This window comes from Hordeum vulgare, chromosome 7H (genome assembly GCF_904849725.1).
Source record: "Hordeum vulgare subsp. vulgare chromosome 7H, MorexV3_pseudomolecules_assembly, whole genome shotgun sequence".
In the NCBI taxonomy this organism is placed as follows: Eukaryota; Viridiplantae; Streptophyta; class Magnoliopsida; order Poales; family Poaceae; genus Hordeum; species Hordeum vulgare.
Window position 1 is genome coordinate 258899822 of NC_058524.1, and position 22212 is coordinate 258922033.

Consider the following 22212-nt stretch of genomic DNA (forward strand, 5'->3'; position numbering starts at 1 on the left):
CACACACACAACCACATAGAGAGAGAGAGAGGGAGGGGGCAGTGAAAAGAACAATCAATGGGAAGGGGCTGCAGGACATGACCATTTAAGGAATCCTCCTTGATCTAGCCTGCCTGCTTGCTTGCCCGCTGGGTAGAGCATGCAACAGTATGATCGGGCTCTCTCCTCTCCTCTCTCTTGTGGTTGTGGTGTAGTGCAGTCCGGGCAGCAGAGCGGGATGGGGAAAACAAGTGTACTGCTGCAAGGCTGTGGATTGATTTCTCGAGAGGAGAAGAAAAGCACCGCTGTGATTTGAGGTTTCATGTTGTTTTGCAGCGCCTAGCTTTTTTTACCTTTCGCCCTAGCAAAAGAACTACTCATTGCAATCCCCCCTTTATTCAGGTTTCACCAGGCCAACATGCATGCAATGCACGGCCAACAGTTTTTTGGTTTCGAAAAGCTGCTTTCCTTCTTTCTTTCTCTTCATTGTTTTTCGTTTTAAATTACTAGTAGATCCTTCAACAGAGCATATATTTGCAGTGTTGCTGAGATCCACAAGTAGTGTGGTCCTTCTGTATTCAATAAAACTATCATTGTATTTACCGTTGGTGATTGGACGCTATTCATGAGACTTGATTTTGTCTAGATGCACTGAAATTGGGCGTATCCTTTTAGATTGATATACGTCTAGTGTTTTTTTGATGATTTTGATGATACTTTGGTTTACTGGGCTGCCACTGATTCTGAAGTCGTGTTCGAATCAGATGTCTGTAGAAATATATTTGCAATTGTGCGAGTGTGCAGCAATGTCCATGGTTTTATGAATTACAAAATGGGCAATACTTTATTTTGGATCCCTCATGCTCGTGTCGGTTGATGGGCTTGTAAGAGCATCGGAGCGAATTCTCATATTTTAACAGATTGCAGTTTGTTTTTTATTCAACATGTGAAACTGTGACAGTTGTAGGAGACACTGAACCAGCTCTAATAAAGTACTTTGACTGCACACGGACATCAATTCACTCAGCATTTGATGATGATGTCGTCTATCAGTTCGAGTACATGGAATATGTTTGTCACTCCTACGAAATTATATTCCTGTTTTTTGATTTGTCAGCGAGACCAGCAGATAGTTTATTATGCGGTTTTAGGCTTCAAATGGATAAGTTGGGCAGTCAATGTGGCGTGTCATCCTTTCTCCAGAGTACACTTTTAATTTTGCATTTTTTAGGAATCTGCAACTCTTAGGTCTTGACTATATGTTTGATACCGATCATATAGGAAATAGTTCATACGAGTGTTGAAATATTAGAAAGATGCATATTCAGTGTTTAAGTAAAAATTTGATGTGTGCCACTTGTGATTTTGAGTTGATAAAGAACTTCAAAATGTACTTCTGTAACTGCACTTATTCCTTTTAAGTCACTGTACTTATTTGAATGTGCTTGATAAGTCACTGTACTTATTTAACCTTTTGTATCTGGTATTATCTGAATGTTGCAGATTCTCGATTATGCTTTTAACTGATTAGGTACTTGTGATTTACGTGCGTTAACATATGATTCTTAAATAATTTCCTTTAGTCTTATTTTCTTTTCTTCCTTGGTTTGGTGGTTTGTCTTTTACTTTGCACCTGATAAATAATTAACTTTTACATAGTTAGTCCTGTTGAATAAGAAAAGGAGGAACCAGGGGTTGGTTATGCATGTCAATTTACAATTCTAGTTACCAGTGTAGTATGTGTAGTGGGGACTAGGGACTAGGAAACATTTTTCTAGGATCTGTAAAGTGAAAATCCAACACATCAGTTTATTTAGTCTCATAGTTCTAAATCTCATAGTTATTGACTATTATATTATGCACTCACAATTCTTAATGTTTTTCTCCTCGTGGGATTGTAACGAATTGATCATGTTTACTGCTATTGTATTTTACTGCTATTTTCAGTTAACTCCTTATTTTCAGAAAACTTCCTAAGAGTGTGCTTGTGAATTGCATTTGTAGGAGAAGGGCCATGCCTAGACAAGCACAAATATGTGACTGCCTCCGGCTAGGGCTGGTGCACCTTGGGCTGGGGCTAGTGTTGTGCTGGATCAGCACCATCGGGGTTGGCTGGGTTGGATCAGCTCCGCCTGGGAGAAGTTGCAGCGGTGCCTGAGCGACAAGGAGAAGGCCTGGGTGCTGATGTGTCATTGTATTGTGTAGATGTGCCATTGCTTTATTGTACAATTTTGTCCGTTCTTGCTATATTCATGTGTAAGGAAATGTATTCATGAGATAGAGTTATTGTATTTTGTGATATTATATGATGGATGATTTTAATTCAACTTGGAGTTTTCTTGATTTGAATATGAAATAGTGTTGGATTTAATATTGGACAAATAATTGGGTTGAAAAGGCCCAACAAATAGAAATAAAACCAACTTCTGGAACAAAAGGTTGTTGAATTCAAAAATGAAAAAAGGCCAAAACTGAAAATGGATCAAATGTATTTGGGCATGAAAAGGCCAAGGCCCAAAAGAAGCCCAAATTAGAATGATAAAAAAATTCAAAAAAAACTCAAGTGGCTGAAAATAGGCCAAGGCCCAAAATAAGCCCAATAAGAAAAGCCCCAAAAAAATAAAACGAGCCCATGTGATCAATTGAAATGGGTTGGGCTGATTTCAGCCATGACGTTTTGATTTCGTCGTAATTTTGCCACGTAGGACTGCCACGTAGGACTGGGTTTGATTGTCAGCGATGATTTAGGATCGTCGTAAAGGTTACGACAATTCAGGAATCGTCGTAAAGTTACGACGATTTTGACCAAAACGTCGTTGCTGTTCATTTCTGACGCTCCGTTTTTTACGCTTGGTTTTTCGTCGTGCGATCGTCGTAAATGAAAAACCGTGACGATGTAGCGACGAAAAAATAGCGTCGTGTACTAGCATATTCCTTGTAGTGCTAATTGGTGCTTTTTGAAAGAAGAGGTTGACTCAACAGAAACATAAATAGATAGGCCCTTCATAGAGGGAAGCATTGATTTACAGAGGTGCCAGAGCTCAAGCTTTGAAAACAGAGATAATAATTTTGGGTGGCATGCTTTCATTGTCAACGCAATGACCAAGAGTTTTCAGCATCTTCCATGCTACACGTACTATATGCGGTTCCCAAACAGAAAATTAAAGTTTTGACTCCCCCACCACTGATCAATCACACTCCACGACTAGCCGAATACTCGGGTGCCGTCCATACCAACATGAATCCAAGGGGAGTTTTTTTTGCAATTATCTTTTTGATTTGAGCATGGAACTGGGCATTCCAATTATCGGCCCCTTTCTTGTGAGTGATAGTGAATAAACACATATCGAGGATAACACGCCTAGCATGGAAGATACTGATCGCCCCTTGTCACCACATGAGCGGTTCGGGCATGCAAAACATATTATTACTTGAAGGTTTAGAGAGTGGCACATGCAAATTTACTTGGAACGGAAGGTAGATACCGCGCATAGGTAGGTATGGTGGACTCATATGGAACAACTTTGGGTTTATGGAAGTGGATGCACAGGCAGTATTCCCGCTTAGTACAAGTGAAGGCTAGCAAAAGACTGGGAAGCGACCAACTAGAGAGCGACAACAGTTATCAATATGCATTGAAATTAACCAACATTGAGGGGAAGCATGAGTAGGACATAAATCACTATAAACATGAATATCATAGGGGCTATGTTGATTTTGTTTCAACTACATGCGTGAACACGTGCCAAGTCAAGCCACTTGAATCATTCAAAGGAGGATACCATCCTATAATACTACATCATAATCATCTCAAAATTCATGTTGGCATCCAAGACAAACCATTATAAGCTCCTAGCTAATTAAGCATGGCATCAGAAACTATGATCTCTAAGTTTTCATTGCAAACATGTTTCTCTCACAACAAAGCTGAATTAGGAACGATGAGCTAGTCATATTTACAAAAACAAAATAGATCGAGTTCATACCAGCTTTTCCAGGCTCATTCAATTCATCATATATCGTCATTATTGCCTTTCACTTGCACGACCGAATGATGTGAACAATAATAAGAGTGTTCATGCATTGGACTACGCTGGAATCTGCAAGCAAACACAAAGGAGAAGACAAAGTAATATGGCTCTTTGACAGATAAACAGATATGCATGCGAGAGCCACTAAACATTGTAACCATGGTCTTCTACCTTGACCCAAAGAAAAACAAAACTATTTACACGGGAAAGCTCCCAACAAGCAAAAGAAGAACATGAATTTTTTTGGGTTTTCTCAAACTAGACAAACACATGAGAAGAAAGCGAGAAATAGAAATAAACTAGCATGGATGATACAGTGGCAAAGTGTGAACACCGACTATCAAAGTGAAAGTGTGAGGAAGAATATAAAGTCGGTGTGGAACACGTACTCCCCCAAGCTTAATCTTTTGGCCTAAGTTGGTCTACTTCCAAGGTGCGAAATAACCGTCTCCGGGGTACTCCGGAGTGGACTGAGGGTGCCATTGCTGGGTCAGCTCCTCTGGCTCCCACTAATAAACTAGCGCTGGTACTCGAGTGGTAGCTCGGGCATGGGCGCATGTGGTGGAGCTATGCCCCAATATGCGTAGATGTCTGAGGGCATAATAATGTACCTACCTAGACGAAGATTGAACAAAGAAGGAGCAGGCTAGGTAATAGTCTCACGAGTACCCTGACTAAATACCAGGTTATAAATCATCCTCTTATTTATATATTTATCAAGAAAGTCATGGCGAACCATGCTATCATAATCTAGATATCTCTCAGGAAGAAGAATCTCTTCTTCATCGTGCAGTCTAATAGGTATCTCAAAATGTCTAGCAAGATGGGTAGCATAGATACCTCCATAAACAACGCCTTTAGAACGGTTCGTGTTCAACCATTGAGCTACTATAGCGTCCAAGCTATATGTTTTATCATTATAAAGAGCTTCGCGCAAAACCGCAAGATCTGGGGAGCTAAGGGCCCCAGCTTTCCCACGGCCAATCAAACATTTTCCCACAAATAATGAGAAGTGCTGAAGCATGGGAAAATGTATGCTAGCAGCTCTAGCGCAAGACACTCCTCTCTCCTCTCCTACAACAATAGTATCTATGAAAGCCTCCAAGTCCCAGGAATATCCCCAACATAAGGTAATTTGCAAACATTGCAAAAATCCTGAAGTGATATGCGCTGGGGGATATCATATAACTTGAACTCAACCATAGGAGGACTCTTCCTAGGATAGAAATTTAAGCTTTGCACGAAAATATTAGTGAGGAGGAGGTATTGTGGGCACTTATCTTCAACGAATGCGGTAAGGCCTGCATTCTCCACCAAGTAATAAAAATCCTCATAAAGTCCGGCGGCACGTAAGAACACATCGCTTGGCCACTCACACGCTCGAACTTCTGCAACTCGGGGGACCGGATACTTGGGTTTCTTCTTCTCGTTTTCGTCATCCTTGGGGTCACGGCTTGAAGAGCCTCTTAGGAACCTCCTCATCTTTTCCTTTTTCTTTCTCTGAAAAATTCTGAAATTTTTAGTGACTCTATGTAGAAGTGAACAAGGCCCAACAAAACTCGTAGCAACTACTCCTACAAGTGCCTAGAGGCCATATCACGCATCAAAACTACTTGGGACCAGCTAAAATTAGCATGCAAAGCTCAAGAACAGGGTCACCAAGCCAGCAAAAATACGCAACGAATAAGGCACTAGAGCAAAAACTAATTGGAACAATGGAGGAGTCACATACCAAGGAACAATTCCCCCAAAACAGTTTGGTGAATGGGGCTTTGCACAAGGAGTCGCAACAAGAAGACCAAGAACACGGGTTTGAGCTGCAGAATGAATTTTTCTGGAGGTAGGAGAAGGAGATGGGAGCTGGAATAAGTGGAGGGCGGACAAGTGGGCCCCACAAGCCTGGTAGGCGCGGCTAGGGGGGTGCCCGCGCCTCATGGGCTTGTGGCCCACTGGTGCATCCCCCTGACTAGCTCTCCGTCTCAGAATTTTTCTAAAATTCCAGAAAAAATCATACTTGATTTTGAGGGCATTCAAAGAACTTTTATTTTCGGGACACTTTTCTACGGGACGCAAAAAGGAGAAAACAGGAAAAACTAAAGCTAAATCTATCATTTTTCTCCTAAGCAACCGAAGGTAAAGGTTTGGAACAGAGGGTTGTGACTCTTAGATTCATCCATCTCATGGTCATCAAAAGAAATCTGTCAGTGAGGTTGATCAAGTCTCCTTGACCAACTTTTTCGAATCGCATAAAAAAACAGAGAATTTTCGAATAGTCACTAGGTTACCTCAATGGGGATGTGCATATCCCCAACAAGCAAATCATACTTCCTCTTAACAGTAGGTATAGGGCATTCAAAGCTCCCAATAAGAATCGATGAAGTTTTTTCAATAGCGTGGATGCAATGTACTCGATATTGTTTCTTCAGAAAGTGCACTGTATGCTCATTACCGTTGACATGGAAAGTGACATTGCCTTTGTTACAATCAATAATAGCCCCTGTAGTGTTTAAAAAGGGTCTTCCAAGAATGACCGCCATGGCATCATCCTCGGGAATATCCAGAATAACAAAGTCTGTTAAGATAGTAACGTTAGCAACCACAACAGGCACATCCTCCCAAAAGCCGATAGGGAAAGCAGTTGAGTTGTCGGCCATTTGCAGAGAGATTTCAGTGGGTGTCAACTTGTCCAATTCAAGTCTACGATAAGGAGAGAGAGGCATAACACTAACACCGGCTCCAAGATCGCATAAAGCAGTTCCGACGTAGTTTCCTTTAATGGAGCAATTTATAGTGGGCACTCCAGGATCACCTAGTTTCTTAGGAGTTGCAACCTTGAAAGTGTAGTTGGCAAGCAAGGTGGAAACCTCAACCTCAGGTATCCTCCTCTTATTAGTCACAATATCTTTCATGTACTTAGCAGAAGGAGACATTTTGAGAATATCTGTCAAACGCATTTGCAGAAAGACAGGTCTAATCATTTCAACAAAGCGCTCAAAATCCTCATCATCATTTTTCTTGGATGGTTTGGGAGGAAAGGGCATGGGTTTCTCAACCAATGGTTCCCTTTCTTTACCATGCTTCCTAGCAATGAAGTCATTCTAATCATATCTCCTATTCTTAGGTTGTGGGTTATCAAGATCAACTCGTTCAATCTCTAGATCCTTATCATTGCTAGGTTGAGCATCAACATGAAAATCACTATCGATATTATCATTAGGCTCACGTTCATCACCAGATTGTGTTTCGGCATCAGAAACAGAGACATCATTTGGATTCTCGGGTATAACAACATCAGGGTTGCTAGCATCCAAGTTCCTATCATCTTTTTTTTTCTTCCTAGGATGACTAGGTGTCTTAGTGCTAACTCCTTGAGAATCTTGTTCAATTCTCTTAGGATGACCCTTAGGATACAAAGGTTCCTGGGTCATTCTACCACCTCTAGTGATGACTCTAACAGAATTGTCATTCAACTCATCGAGGAAGTCATTTTGAGCCTTAAGTACTTGTTCTACCTGAGTGGTGACCATAGAGGCATGTTTACTCAGAAGCTGAAGATCATTGACATTTCTGTCCACACAAGCACTTAAATGACTAAGCATAAGAGCATTCTGTTCCAATTGTCGGCTAACATAATCATTGAAACTCTGATGATTGGCAACAAAGTTATCAAATTCATCCAGGAATAAGCTAGGAGGTTTATCAAAAGGAATATCACTCTCATTGAATCTACGAAGAGAATTTACCTCTACTACCTATGTCGGGTTATCAAGACCATGGATCTCTTCGATAGGTGGTAGATTTTTGACATCTTTAGATTTAATGCCTTTCTCTTTCATAGATTTCTTAGCTTCTTGCATATCTTCAGGACTGAGGAATAGAATACCTCTTTTCTTCGATGTTGGCTTTGGAGGTGGTTTGAGGATAGTCCAAGCATTCTCATTGCACAAGATATTATTCAATAGAATCTCAGCTTGTTCCACAGTTCATTCCCTGAAAACACAACCGCCACAACTATCTAGGTGGTCCCTGGAAGCATCGGTTAGTCCATTATAGAAGATATCAAGTATTTCATTCTTTTCAAGAGGGTGATCAGGCAAAGCATTCAACAGCTGGACAAGCCTCCCCCAAGCTGGTGGGAGACTCTCTTCTTCAACTTGCGTAAAGTTATATATTTCCTGCAAGGCAGCTTGCTTCTTATGGGCAGGAAAATATTTCTTTGAGAAGTAGTAGATCATATCCTGGGGACTACGCACACAACCAGGAGCAAGAGAAGTGAACCAAGTCTTAGCATCATCCTTTAGCGAGAAAGGAAATAGCTTAAGGATATAGTAGTGGCGGATCTTTTCCTCACTCGTGATTAGGGTGGCTATATCGTACAGCTTAGTAAGATGTGCTACAACGGTTTCAGAGTCATAACCATGAAAAGGATCAGATTCGACCAAAGTGATTAACTCAGGGTGGACAGAGAATTCATAATCCTTATCCGTCACAAAGATAGGCGAAGTAGCAAACTTCGGGTCGTATTTCATCCTAGCGTTCAAAGATTTTTCTTTCCACTTGCGCAGTAATTTCTCAAGATCATAGCTATCCTTACAAGCAAGAAAGTCCTCAGCTATCTCTCCCTCCATAACATAACCCTCGGGTATATTAGGCAATTCATATCTAGGAGAGCTAGTTCTAATAGGTGAAATAGCAGGTTCTACTTCAATAATTTCAGCAGTCTCAGAAGTATCATCATATTCAGCAGCAACTCTAGTGGCAAAGCAGTATCAAGCAAAGCATCATCACAAACATCATGGATAGTAGAAGTAGCATCATCAAGCACAGGCGACACATCAAAATTTCTAGCAGGAGGTGGTGTCGCAAACTTACTCATAACTGAAGGTGAATCAAGTGCAGAGCTAGATGGCAGTTCCTTACCTGTCCTCGTAGTTGAGGTAAAGACTTTAGTTTTTGGATCTCTTGGATTCCTCATAGTGATCAGCAGACGTAAATCCCAACTGACTGAGAGAATAGTGCTATGCCTCCCCGGCAACGGCACGAGAAAATAGTCTTGATAACCCACAAGTATAGGGGATTGCAACAGTTTTCGAGGGTAGAGTATTCAACCCAAATTTGTTTATTCGACACAAGGGGAAGCCAAAGAATATTCTCGAGTATTAGCAGTTGTGTTGTCAATTCAACCACACCTGAAAGTTTTAGTATCTGCAGGAAAGTAACAGTAGCAAAGTAGTGTGATAGCAACAATAGAAACGGTAGAAGTAGCAGCAGTGACAGCAGTAGCGGTAACAATAGTAGTAGTGACAGCAGTAGCGACAGAGTAACAGTAGAAGTAGTGACAGCCGTAGCAGCAAAGTAACATTAGCTAGGACCAGTAGGAAAAGACTCGTAGGCATTGGATCGGTGATGGATAATTATGCCGGATGACATTCATCATGCAATAGTTATAACATGGGGAGATATGTAACTAGCTCCAGTTCGTCAATGTAATGTAGACATGCATTCCGTATATAGTCATACGTGCTTAGGGAAAAGAACTTGCATGACATCTATTGTCCATCCCTCCCGTGGCGGGGTCCTAATGGAAACTACGGGATATTAAGGTTCTCCTTTTAATTGAGAACAGGAACAAAGCATTAGCACTTAGTGAATACATGAACTCCTCATACTATGGTCATCTTCGGGAGTGGTTCCGGCTATTCTCACTTTGGGGGTTGCCGGGTCATAACACATAGTAGGTGACTACAACTTGCAATATAGGATCAAGAACACACATATATTGACGAGAACATAATAGTTTCAGATCTGAAATCATGGCACTCGGTCCCTAGTGACAAGCATTAAGCATGGCAAAGTAGTAGCAACATCAATCTTAGAACATAGTGGATACTAGGGATCAATCCCCGTCAAAACTAACTCGATTACATGATAGATCTCATCCAACCCATTACCGTCCAGCAAGCCTACAATGAGATTACTTACGAACGGTGAAGAGCATCATGGAATTAGCGATGAAGGAAGGTTGGTCATGATGATGGTGATGATCTCCCCTCTCCGGAGCCTAGAACGGACTCCAGATCTGCCCTCCAGAGGAAGAACAGGTGGTGGCGGCGCCTCCGTATCTAAAACGCGATGAACTCTTCTCCTTGATTTTTTTCCGGACGAAAGGGACTAAATGGAGCTGGAGTTGGAGGCGGCGGAGCCCTGAGGGCCCCACAAGCCTGCTAGGCGTGGCCAGGTGGGGCACCTCATGGGCTTGTGGGCTCCATGCTCCACTCCTCCGGTAGATTCTTGCGCCAGTATTTTTTATATATTCCCCAAAAAAATCCTCGTAAATTTCTAGGTCATTCCGAGAATTTTTATTTCTGTGAAAAAACAACACCATGGCAATTCTGTTGAAAACAGCGTTAGTCCGGGTTACTTCCATTCAAATCATGCAAATTAGAGTCCAAAACAAGGCCAAAAGAGTTTGGAAAAGTAGATACGATGGAGACGTATCACGGATCTATCCAACAAGTTCGTTGGTGCCTACCATGGGGGACACAATCTCTCGGGGCATCCCAGTGATCTGCATGTGATTCCTCGGAGAGCCGGCGAAACCCTCAGCAAGAATTAGCAGTGTAAACCACTTCATCCGGGACATCCATCCTGCCGTGATGATCGTTGTGTTCCATATGTACATACGGAATCGCCATATGTGTGAGGAGAATAGTATCAACAAGATACGGGACGTCGCCGAGCTCTACGCTCGGGCCGACAGGTGTGCACGGGCCAAACAAGGAAGAAGACTTCTCGGGGCGGACACATGTACGGAAGTTAACTCAGACGACAGCAACAACGCATCCACCTCCAAGGGAAAGGTCCTAAGTGCAACAAGAAGTGCAAGGGCAAGGCAATTATGGCTGTCGAAGGCGGTGACTACTTCACTGTCGGCAAGAAGGCAAAGTTTCAGGGGGCCGGCAAGGACGTTGCCGCCTGCTCCGGAGATGATGAGCACGAAACAGGGGAGAAAACTGACATGCCATACTACAAGATTCACCTCGCCAAGGGTCATGACATTACAAAGTGACGTCAAGTGGGCCAACTTGCTGAGAAACAGAAGAAGGAATATGAGAGGCGCGACAAGGAGAAGGGTCACAACAGTGCATGTGGATCCGACAAGAAGAACCGGGGCAACCATCATGACAAGGCCAAGTAGTACAAGGAGAAACCTGCTCGAGGCAGATACAATAAATCCAACAATGTAGAAGCTCACGATAAAGAGGACGAAGAAGGATCTGAAAACCAAGAATTCCAGAAGGCCGTGGATTCTATGTGTATCGATGGAGGCGCATCTTTGCCCTCCTCCCACAAGTAGCTAAAATAGTTAGATCGTGAGGTCAATGCGGCAGAACCAGTTGCAGAAGCAAGGAAATCCACTAGCGTCGGGTGTGTGTCATTGTTGGTCTCATCAACAATCCGCAACATCCAGGTGACAAAGATGTTGGTTGACCGTGGGACTGGTTTAAACTTGATCTCACCCAACGTGATCAAGCGGCTGTAGATTGCCAACACGGATCTCAAGCGGACAGGGTCCCTCCAGGGGGTCAACCCAGGGAAACTGCAGCTCAACGGGAAGATAACTCTATCGGTGATGTTTGGCAACGAGCTCAACTTCAGGATAGAAAAGGTCACCTTCGACGTGGCCAAGATGTCCCTACCATACAGCGGGATCTTGGGCTGACCGGCGCTGGTGATGTTCATGGCAGTTTCCCACCACGCTTAGAAAACGATCAAGATGCGAGGGACGATGAGCATCATCACCATCCATGCTAATAATAAGGACGTAGTCCTCTACATCGACGAGCTGTACCGAGAAGCACTAGCAGCCTCTAGTTAAAAAGCACTTGATCTTTCCAGCGAAACCCCCGGGGGAAATAGGAAGAGCAAGAAATCTGACAAGGACTCCAGGAAGCGTGCCCTAGGGTGCCGCACGGCCGTCGAGGATTTGTCAGAGACTTTTGCCGCTAAGATCAAGAAGGATAAAGTCACCATACCTGAGAAAAAGAAAGTGGCTATTAAGGAAGTACACCGACTAGAGGACTGCATCGCCGCCCTCAACAGGTTTATATCCAAGTTTGTGGAACGGGCCATGCCCTTTTTCAAAATCTTGAAAGAGGCAAGTCCTATGGAATGGACTCCTGAGGCAGAGGATGCGTTGCAAGACTTGAAGTACCTATCGGCTCTGCTAATCCTAGTCGCATCCAAATTAGAGGAACCGTTGGTGCTATATCTAGCGGCAAAAAACCAAGTCATTAGCGCTCCGCTGGTGGTGGAGAGGGAAGCTGAGGAAGACAAGGCGACAACAACTGAGTTGGTGAACGACAAATCAGGGCCACCCCCGGCAAACCAAGGGGTCAAAGGAAAAGAGGCGGTGCAAGAGGCCGGGCAACAGATTGTGCAAAAGAATAAAATGATGCAGCGACAGGTGTACTTTGTTAGTTATCTCCTGCAGGGGGCTAGATCAAGGTACTCTAGGAGACAGAAACTACTATTGAGCATCCTCATGGCCTCTCGGAAGCTGCACCACTACTTTCAAGTGCACCACATCACCATCGTCACTTGCTTCCTGCTACAACGCATCCTCATAAACCCGGAGGCAACAGACATGATTGTCAAGTGGTCCCTAGAGCTAGCGAGTTTCGATCTGAGTTTTGAGAGTACAACAACCATTCAAAGCACTGATAGACTTCATTTCTGAATGGACACCAACATCAGATAAAGGAATTCAAGAAACTGATCTCCACGGCAAGGAGGATCCTTAAGAGTAGGTCATGTACTTTGATGGACTTTCTCGCTCCAAGGCGCCGACGCCGGTGTGCTGCTTTCCACACTCACCGAATTGTACCTCAAGTACGTGATCCAAATGCACTTTCCAAGGGAGACATTGACAAACAACACAACAGATAATGAAGGTTTTCTTGTCGGACTATGAATATCAGCTAACCTTGGTATCAAGAGGATGATAGACCGAGGGGATTCTCAAATGGTTGTGCGTCAAGTGAACAAAAATTACCAATGTGCTCTGATGGAAGCATACGTTGATGAAGTGAGGAAGTTGGAGGAATATTTTGACGGTCTACAAATGGACCACTCCCTCATGGAGAGAATGACATTGCCGACGACCTATCAAAACGAGAAGCTCAGAAGTGGCATGTGGAAGCAGGCACTTTTGTACTCTGACTTACTCAGCCATTTGTCGGAGTATCAGATTGACAACCCAATAAAAGGAAAGTCAACTCCAGCGACTATTTCCTGGCAGATCCACTAGTGGCCGCCAAGAAGGTTGCTCGGGGCAATGGAACACCTACCAGTGAGCAACTAGCTCCGATGGGCCCAACTTCCCTTGCCGTAGAAGACTGTGCTCCCATGGCAGAAAAAATGCCATTAGTCCTTGTCGTCGAGCCCCTGGCTCCATCATGGCACTACAAGGAATATGATAATACACGACGCTATTTTTTCATCGCTACATCGTCACGATTTTTAATTTACGATGATCTCACGATGAAAAACCAAGCGTCGAAAATGGAGCGTCACAAATGAACAACAGTGACGTTTTGATCAAAATCTTCGTAACTTTTATGACAATTCCTGGATTGTCGTAACCTTTACGACAATCCTAAATCGTTGTTGGCAATCAAACCCAGTCCTACGTGGCAGTCCTACGTGGCAAAATTACGACGAAATCAAATCGTCATGGTTTAAATCAACCCAACCCATTTCAATTGATCACATGGGCTGGTTTTATTTTTTTGGGCTTTTTATTATTGGGCTTCTTTTCGGGCCTTAGCCTATTTACATCCACTTTAGTATTTGTTTGAATTTTTTTATCATTATAATTTGGGCCCTGGCCTTTTAATGCCAAAATACATTTGTTCCAGTTTCAGTTTTGGCCTTTTTTCATTTTTGAATTCATCAACTTTTTGTTCCAGAACTTGGTTTCATTTCTATTAGTTGGGCCTATTCAATCCAATTATTTTTCAAATATTAAATCCAACATTATTTCATATTCAAATCAAGAAAACTCCAAGTCGAATTAAATTCATCCATCATATAACATCACATAATACATCTCCTAAGTTTACATAACACCTAAGTTATTGTACACCTCCATGACGTTGTTCTACAGTACTGTGACATTACATCCATCATAGCTAATGGTACAAAAGAGTGAATAAAATGAACTACGAAAATCCGGCATCATATTTTTGCAGACGGGCTTCTCAGAAGTGAGCCTAGTTGTATACTAGAGTCCATGAAAGCTGCAAGCGGAGAGAATAATCTGTTAGTAATTGATGACGCCCAATTCATTCTATGCGCGAACAGAAAGACGCAAGAACTTAAAGGAGTTCATTCAATGTTACAAGCTTGTGTTTTTTGTTTGACAGCTCCTCCTAAAACAATAGACGTGATAGTGCTAGTTTTATGTGCATGTAGCGGTTGCTAGTTAGTAGGCAAGCTGATAACATGTGAAAAGAAATCACTAGTAAGACATGTGCATGTGTGGTAGAAATGAGTTCAACGTCGGTGCAACTAGGAGGTGGTGATGGAGAAGACATGATTATGGACGATAGCTTACCAGGAAAATGGTGAACGAGGCAAAGCGCCCCTCCTGAATTAGGGCGGCATGGCCTCCAAAGTCTTCCTCATCAATCTTCAGCAGATGTGCATAGTACAAATGAACTATTACGATGGAAATAGTAAAGAATCTGCAACAGAGAAAAACAGAATATGCCACATGGTCAATTTGGCTGAGAAGAGGTAAAGCATTCTGCATTTATTGAAAGGGTGTTGAAGCTATCCTAATATGGCATGCGGATTTTAGAAATTCACTGGCTAACTTGTAAGAAGTCATATTTGTTATTACAGTCCTGAATAGCTGATACCAAAATACAATATAATCTAGTATGCCATGCGCTTTAAGCAAACGGGCATAGTACTGCCCATGGGAAATGTCAAGCCATGCTTTCTAAGTGTCCAAATATAGAAAATGCTCACGCGTTCAACAAAGATGAGCAATCAGGCAATATCACTGCTCACAACACAATTTTGCACCAGAATTATCCCATGCTGAAGGGAGAAGATAAATATACTCTCGTGCAAAGAAGAAAAGTACAACTCATATCTAAATGTCAAAGTTTGCATTTTGTTTGAGATTGTTAATTTTACCAAGGAACTCTAGCAAGGTGAACAGAACCGAACAATCATACATCAGCAGCGCTTTACCAATTTATTCACTAATGAACACCTAGAAACTCGGAGCAGTTCTTATCCCATTGGGGCAATTGTGTTTGTTTGCTAATGTTTGCAATGTAGGTGTGCCAGAAGTTGCCGCTCTTTCTTTGAATTTCCATTCATGTGAGTTGATTTTACTTGGTGAAATGAAGCGCACTGACTGTAGCAGATTCGCCGAACGCCACTACAAGGAAGAAACACTTCACACATCAGTTTCAATACAAAGACGCCAGCTTTATAAGGAAGGAAGAAACACTTCACAGATCCATCTAATCAGTTTCAAAACTAGTTCAAACGCCACTGTAATTAGATGAGCATACAGGTGACCAGGAGAATGTAGGTGCCACGATAGGGCGTACCTACCAATTCTAGTTTCAGCATTGCTAAATACAGTATTAAACTTATTTTTTCATCACTAAATCGAAACTAAGATGTGGCGAGAGATGCTATAGATAGATGTTAAGCTGTGTTCTTTGCCCTCAAATTAAGCTCATCGAGCCGCTCGAGCGGGCAGTCAAAAGTGGATGACTGAATATATAACATCTACTTTATGTATAACATCTACAAGTACTAGGGTTGGGTTGGAGTTGGTCCAGTTTCATCCAGCATGCAGCTCCTGTTCTTTCTTCTTCCTCTCTGAGCTACTGCACGAGGTAGAAAACAGCTTCTCTTAGTGACACAAGCAAAATCCTACTAAAACATATCCTGAAACAAAACAGGGAAATGCACTCGGATGTATGATCGTCTTGTCAGTCGCGAGCTATGCAGATGATTAGTACTTGTAAAACAAATAACAAACAACAAACTATCTATAGAATGACATTTGTGGAAAACTTAGCGGTGATGATAACAGTAGGAAACTAATATTTCCACGCTCTCACTTCAGCTAAAGATGGCATATATAACACGTTCTGTAATACATTTTTATTTTAGAGTTCTATAGCTGACTTCAGCATCAGATATAAAGGTATTATTTACGACTCCAAATTTATGCAATCACAATGTAAGAACATAATTTGACATTGTGCTGATGTTGATGTGAGTTTTATTTTACCTGTTTTGTTGTTGACAGACATAACAAAAAAATTAAACATTACCAGAAAGAGTATGACATTCCAGAGTGCTGCACAGGAATGAACCAAACATGCCCTAATTAACACATCTTGAATAAATTGTGCTAAAATGCAGAAGTACTGATGTAGCTCCCCTTTCACCTGATCAAACAAAGTTTTTCATTATATCACTTGTCTGATCTGAGGCTGCGGGCGGCAGTAGGGGAAGACAGAGAAGGTGAGCATCAAGCAGTCCGGGTACTCCTCCCCAATCTTGGAGATGAGAAGCGCGCCCATGCTGGACCTCGTGCCGCCACCCAACGAGTGGCACACTTGGAAACCTACACCCGCACAAATCCGTCAGCCACCATTTCTCCTATGCTCCAGATCCACGCCGCCGACGCGGAGGACTAATGAACGGAACAGAGGAACATGAGAAGAAATAGGGAAAGGGAGAAGAGGAAAAAGCAAAGACCTTGGAGGCAGTCGCAGTTCTCGGCATCTTTGCAGACCACGTCGATGACGGAGTCAATGAGCTCGGTACCCTCGGTGTAGTGTCCCTTGGCCTAGTTGTTGCCAGCGCCGGACTAGCCGGAGACGAAGTTTTCGGGGCGGAAGATGCCGCCGTAGGGGCCGGAGTCCATGTTGCCGGGCTCGTGGTCCATGAGGATGGCACGGGGCATGAAGCGGCTGCAGGAGGCCTCGTTGTAGTAGACGTTGACGTGCTCGAGCTGCATGTCGGTGTCGCTGGTGTAGCAGCCGATGGGGTCGATCCAGTGCTCCGCGCACATCACCCCCCAGAACTTGGCCCCGATCTGGTTCCCGCACTGCCCGCCCTGGATGTGCAGGATCTCCCTCATCTTCCTCGGACGGTGGGACGAGCGAACCACAAGGTACGGCAGCTCCAAAGGTGTGAAGGAGAGTGGAGTGGAGTGGGTAATTGGGGGGATGGCGTGGTGGATCTGGCTGCTGCGGCGGTAGTAGGGTGCGGAGGCGGCGGGGAGGGGGAACGTGGAGCATTAGGGGAGGAAGGAGCCGAGAGAGAGGGAGAGAGAGGGCGCGCAGCACGCACAAGCAGAAGCTAGGGAGAGGGCCGGCGGCGGGCACAGCACAGGGGGGAGTGAGGGAGGAAGAGGGCTAGGGTTTAGGCTGCGGGTGGGGTTATCTTTTTTCATTTTTTCCCTCTAGATACATGGATGGAGGGATGTGAGATGGTGAGATAGATGGATGGATGGATGGGTGCCATGTCATAGATCAGTGGGAAGAGTTCTGATTGGTTCACAAAATCAGTGATTTAAAATAGTTTCCAAGTACTAAAAATAGAGGAATTTTGTGAAGCATCTATCAAAAATATTTTTCAAAATGGCATCACACAAATTTGCACTAGAGTTAGACCATATTTTATGGATGAGGACCAATTTTTATGCATTTCTCATATTTCTACCTATTTTTAATCATTTTCTGAGTGGTAAAAATGATTCTTTTTTGTGAAAAACCTACCAAATATTTGTTGCAAAATTGGACTCCATCAATTTTCTGAATAGAATAGGAAAATGAATATTGCAGAATTATTTTTGAACTATGGAAGGAAGGGTTTTCACATATTTGAGCAATATATGATCCAAAGTATTTATCATAATTTTTCGAGAATTTTTGGAACGATAGAATAGTAGGTTGCTTCACAAACTAGGATGAGGTGGGATAGAATGGACCCACGAGTGACATGTCAACATAGTTAGAACATGTTACGACATTTTTATAATCGTCGTAAAAGTTATGATGATCTCATATTATGCGGTTAAGACGTTATTGACTCACATCGTCGTAATTTATATGTACATTAGATCCCCACAAACGGTTTACGACGATCTCGGCTGAAATCGTCATAGATTTATGACGAATTCATCAACGACATCTTAAAAAACGTCATGTATGAGCATATTTCTTGTAGTCTAGGAGATACCACTCGGACTTTTTTTTCCTATTTTTAATCATTTTCCGAGTGGTAAAAATGATTTTTCTGTGAAAAACCTACCAAATATTTGTTGCAAAATTGGACTCCATCAATTTTCTCACTAATATGGACATACATGACGTTTTTCTGAGTGACCATATTTCCCATGGGCACATCACATCGTCCAATTCCTCCAAATCGAAGACCTCCCTGAAGATCAAGAAAAAGCTAAAAAAGTAGCCCGACGGTCAAATATGTACCATTTGATGGACAAATTCTATACAGAAGAAGACCAAATGGGGTGAAATTAAGGTGCCTCTCTCGGGAGGAAGGAGCACAACTGTTGGCACAGATATATGGAGGGATATGTGGCTCCCACATTGGGTCCTGGGCCCTTGTTGAAAAGGCCTTCCGGCAAGGTTTCTATTGTCCAACCTCCCCCAAGATGCCTTGGAGTTGGTGAAAACATGTGAACCATGCCAATACCACGCTAAGCAAATACATCGGCATGCGCAAGCCCTTCAAACCATACCACTCTCCTAGCCATTCTTAGTCTGGGAGATAGTTGGGCCCTTCCCCCGTTCTACCGAGGCTTTGAGTTCTTGTTCATCCCAATCAACAAGTTCATGAAGTGGAATGAGGTGGAACCAGTGAGAAAGGTAATGACCCTAGCAGCAGTCAAGTTTCTCAGAGGAATAGTCTGCCGTTTTAGCGTACCCAATGTGGTCATCAGTGACAACGACACACAATTCAGCAGCAACATCTTCATGCAATATTGCCGAGACGTCGGCACCAAGCTCTGTTTTGCGTCGGTTTCTCAATGAAGGAGCAACGACCAAGCATAGAATACAAATGTTGAAATGATGTGGGGCCTCAAGACGAGGACTTTCGACAATATACACAAGCATGGAAGGCTCTGGGTTGATGACCTACTCATAGTTCTTTGGTCAATCTGAACGACACCAAATCGAGCTACAGGCGAGACACCCTTCTCCCTCGTCTACAGGGAAGAAGCTATGCGCCCCATGTAACTCACATATGAGTCACCTCGAGTGTAGGCCCTTGACAAGGACCACCAAGAGCGGCTACGGCAAGATGATGCCATGCTCCTCGAGCAAGATGGTCTCTAGGGTACATTGCACGCTGCTGGATACTAGAAGGCCTTGCACCGCTATAATAGCCGCAACATGCATGCCAGGCGTGTTGAGGAAGGTGATCTTGTTCTTCGAAGCATTCAGTCTGCGAAGGGATCCAACAAGTTGACGCCGAAGTGTGTAGGTCCTTACCGGGCGGGACGAGTCACGAGGCCTGGTGCTATGTGCCTGGAGACCAATGATGGCACCCGCTGCTGAACTCGTGGAATATCGAGCATCTTCTCAAGTTCTACCCATGAGGCACAATTGTTGGTCCTTCCGGCAACCACTTTCGTACAAATCTCGCGTCAAAACATGTAATCCTTCGTGCAAAGCCAGCTAATGACCCGGCGCATAGTAAATAAAGCTAAGTGTTCCCGAACTTCTCGTCAAAGTACATATTTATGTTATGTATCTTTGCGTGAATCGTTGTGCTCTCTCACTAACTATCCAAGCTGTATACATGACTGGCAAGGTTTCTTGCCTCCTCTATTTTATCTTCTTTATTTTTCTCAAAAGGAAGAGAGGCCCCCCCGGCGTACTAGCCTACGAGGGGAGGATTGCAAGGACACATACGGATACGACAACAACCACCTTTTAGCAAGGGAACGACGAAAGAAAAAGTTAAGTCAAAAATTTCCCTCAACCCGGTAGACACTCGTGTAGAAAGACCTGGACGGGGAGGGACTGCATATGAATTCTTGTGCGTTTAAGTGTTCTGAGTGTGCTCGACACACAAAGAATCCACGACAAGGACGACAAAGAGATCTTGCTGGCGGCAGCATTACTACTTGGATACTAAGGATTCGATCCCGCCCACGGTGAATATGTGCCCCGGCAAGCGACGCATAAGGCCCTTGTCAGAATTGTTGCCCACTTGGGTGTTTTCGCTAAACACCTCAAGCATACGCGACAAAGACGGCAGGACGATCCCACCAGAGACATGTGCAAGCGTCCCCGAAAAGCGTAATAAATGAGTACACACGAGTGCAGCTTTGTGACACGGAAAGAGAGAGAAAAAGAAAGAGCAAGTTTTCATCGAAACATGATGATAATTCATAACACCTAGCAGGGTAAACAGTGAGTGTTTTCTTTGCATAATTTCACGCAGGATTACATGGTGTTTTGCCTTGACATGGAAGGACATCTACCACTATGATGTGGTGGCTGGTCCGAAAATAAGGCCTCGTGGATGGAGCGCCAAGCTCGACCAGCCAAGCCAGGACACGACGGTTACTTCCAAATCCTGGCGCGGTACCACCGTGGATACTCGGAGTCATCTCCCATGAGCTTTGCACCGGGAAGCCTATTGTCATCCTCATCATTGCTAGAGGTGTCCAGCCCGCTGTTGCTAGGGCTTTCAGCATAAAAATCCAATTGACTGCCGGAACTCCTGAGGAACCTGACAGAGAGTTGGGTCTCCCCATCAAACCAGAAGTAAAGAAGATGGCCCGGACCCAAGCCACGGGAAAGTGTGAATGACTTCCATCCTTGCATCATAAATACAACACCCGAGGGGAAAATTTGAACATCACCCATACGGGTCCGTTGCATCATCCATCCGCCCGGAGCTACAAGCCGGCGGGCCGTCTGCCTTCCATGGACCTGGCAAAAGAGTCGGAAAGCCGCAACCAGTTGCGGGGACGCCACTTCAATGGGACTACGGACTCGTGTGACGCGTACCATGCAAGAGGATTTGCTCGGGTCGATGGATGGTGGAAACCACCGTGACCACTGTGTCCCTCATGATCCATGGTCGCACCCTACCATGGGAATCGACACCGGCCCTACTTCTACCACCTCAGTGCATGAGTAGGAAGAGGTCCATGAAGCAACCGCTGAAGTTCAAACTCACCCGCATCCTCTACCCCTCGCCATTGCAAAGGTGGCTCCTAGGAGCCGAAGGAAATGACTAGGGAAGAAGAATGGCGGTGGCTGAAAGGGATGTGAATGAGAAATGCATCCTCGAGCCCTTTTATAGGGAGAAGATGAGGGAGGCAGACTCTTCGTCACCCCAAGAGACAGTCAAGAATCATTGCAGCGGCTGCCCAACCTTGCCTATACCGCACCTACACACGACATAAAGGGAATATTGGCAGATGAGACGGTTCACCTCCAGAGGACGCACCTCCTTGTTCGACGAGCCCGTGCCTTCCCAATAACACCCTGCGAGCGCCGCCTTGCTCCACCACTCCCACGACCCATAGTAAATGTGCATCTCGGGAGTACAGTAAAGAATAATCTTTACCACAGAGAATTGCGGCCGAGTGTGCATGTGCACTATTTTTGGGCATAGCCCAACAAATGTAACGGACGCATGTGTGGCCTATGCCCGGGGGCTACTATCAGTGTACTAAAATATGGTGCTTTCGTACCAAGACTTGTACTCAGGAAGCCACCTTGCTGGGAGGAGGAAAGTAAGGAATCAACCGTGCCCATCACAGCCCCACAAGATCTTTGCCGCTCCACCTCATCAGGCTGATTGTCAGCATGAGAGAGGTGTCGAGAGGGAAGGGAGTTAGGCGGGCATGGACAAATGCATGCAGTTGCTTTAACGATACATGTGCCATGGTGTGTCAAGCAAATAGAAGGTAGCTGGGAGAACAACAAAGGAGAGGCAGTCCTTGCTGGGGAGCATCGCCAACGCGCCACCTCATGATGTATTTAATGAGTATGTCCCTATCCGTCAGAGTTAAGTATGTCCCACTATTGGTTCTATCAGTTGTTTTGGTAGTTAGCCGTTAGACTATTCTCCAACAAAAAGACCAATTTAGCCATTGCGGTAGCCC

The 22212-nt window shown here is 44.0% G+C and overlaps 1 pseudogene; it reads right to left on the reverse strand.

The window, feature by feature from the left end:
* Nucleotides 1-16370: 16370 nt before the first annotated feature.
* Nucleotides 16371-17196, reverse strand: LOC123408701 (annotated as a pseudogene).
* Between the last annotated feature and the right edge of the window lie 5016 nt (nucleotides 17197-22212).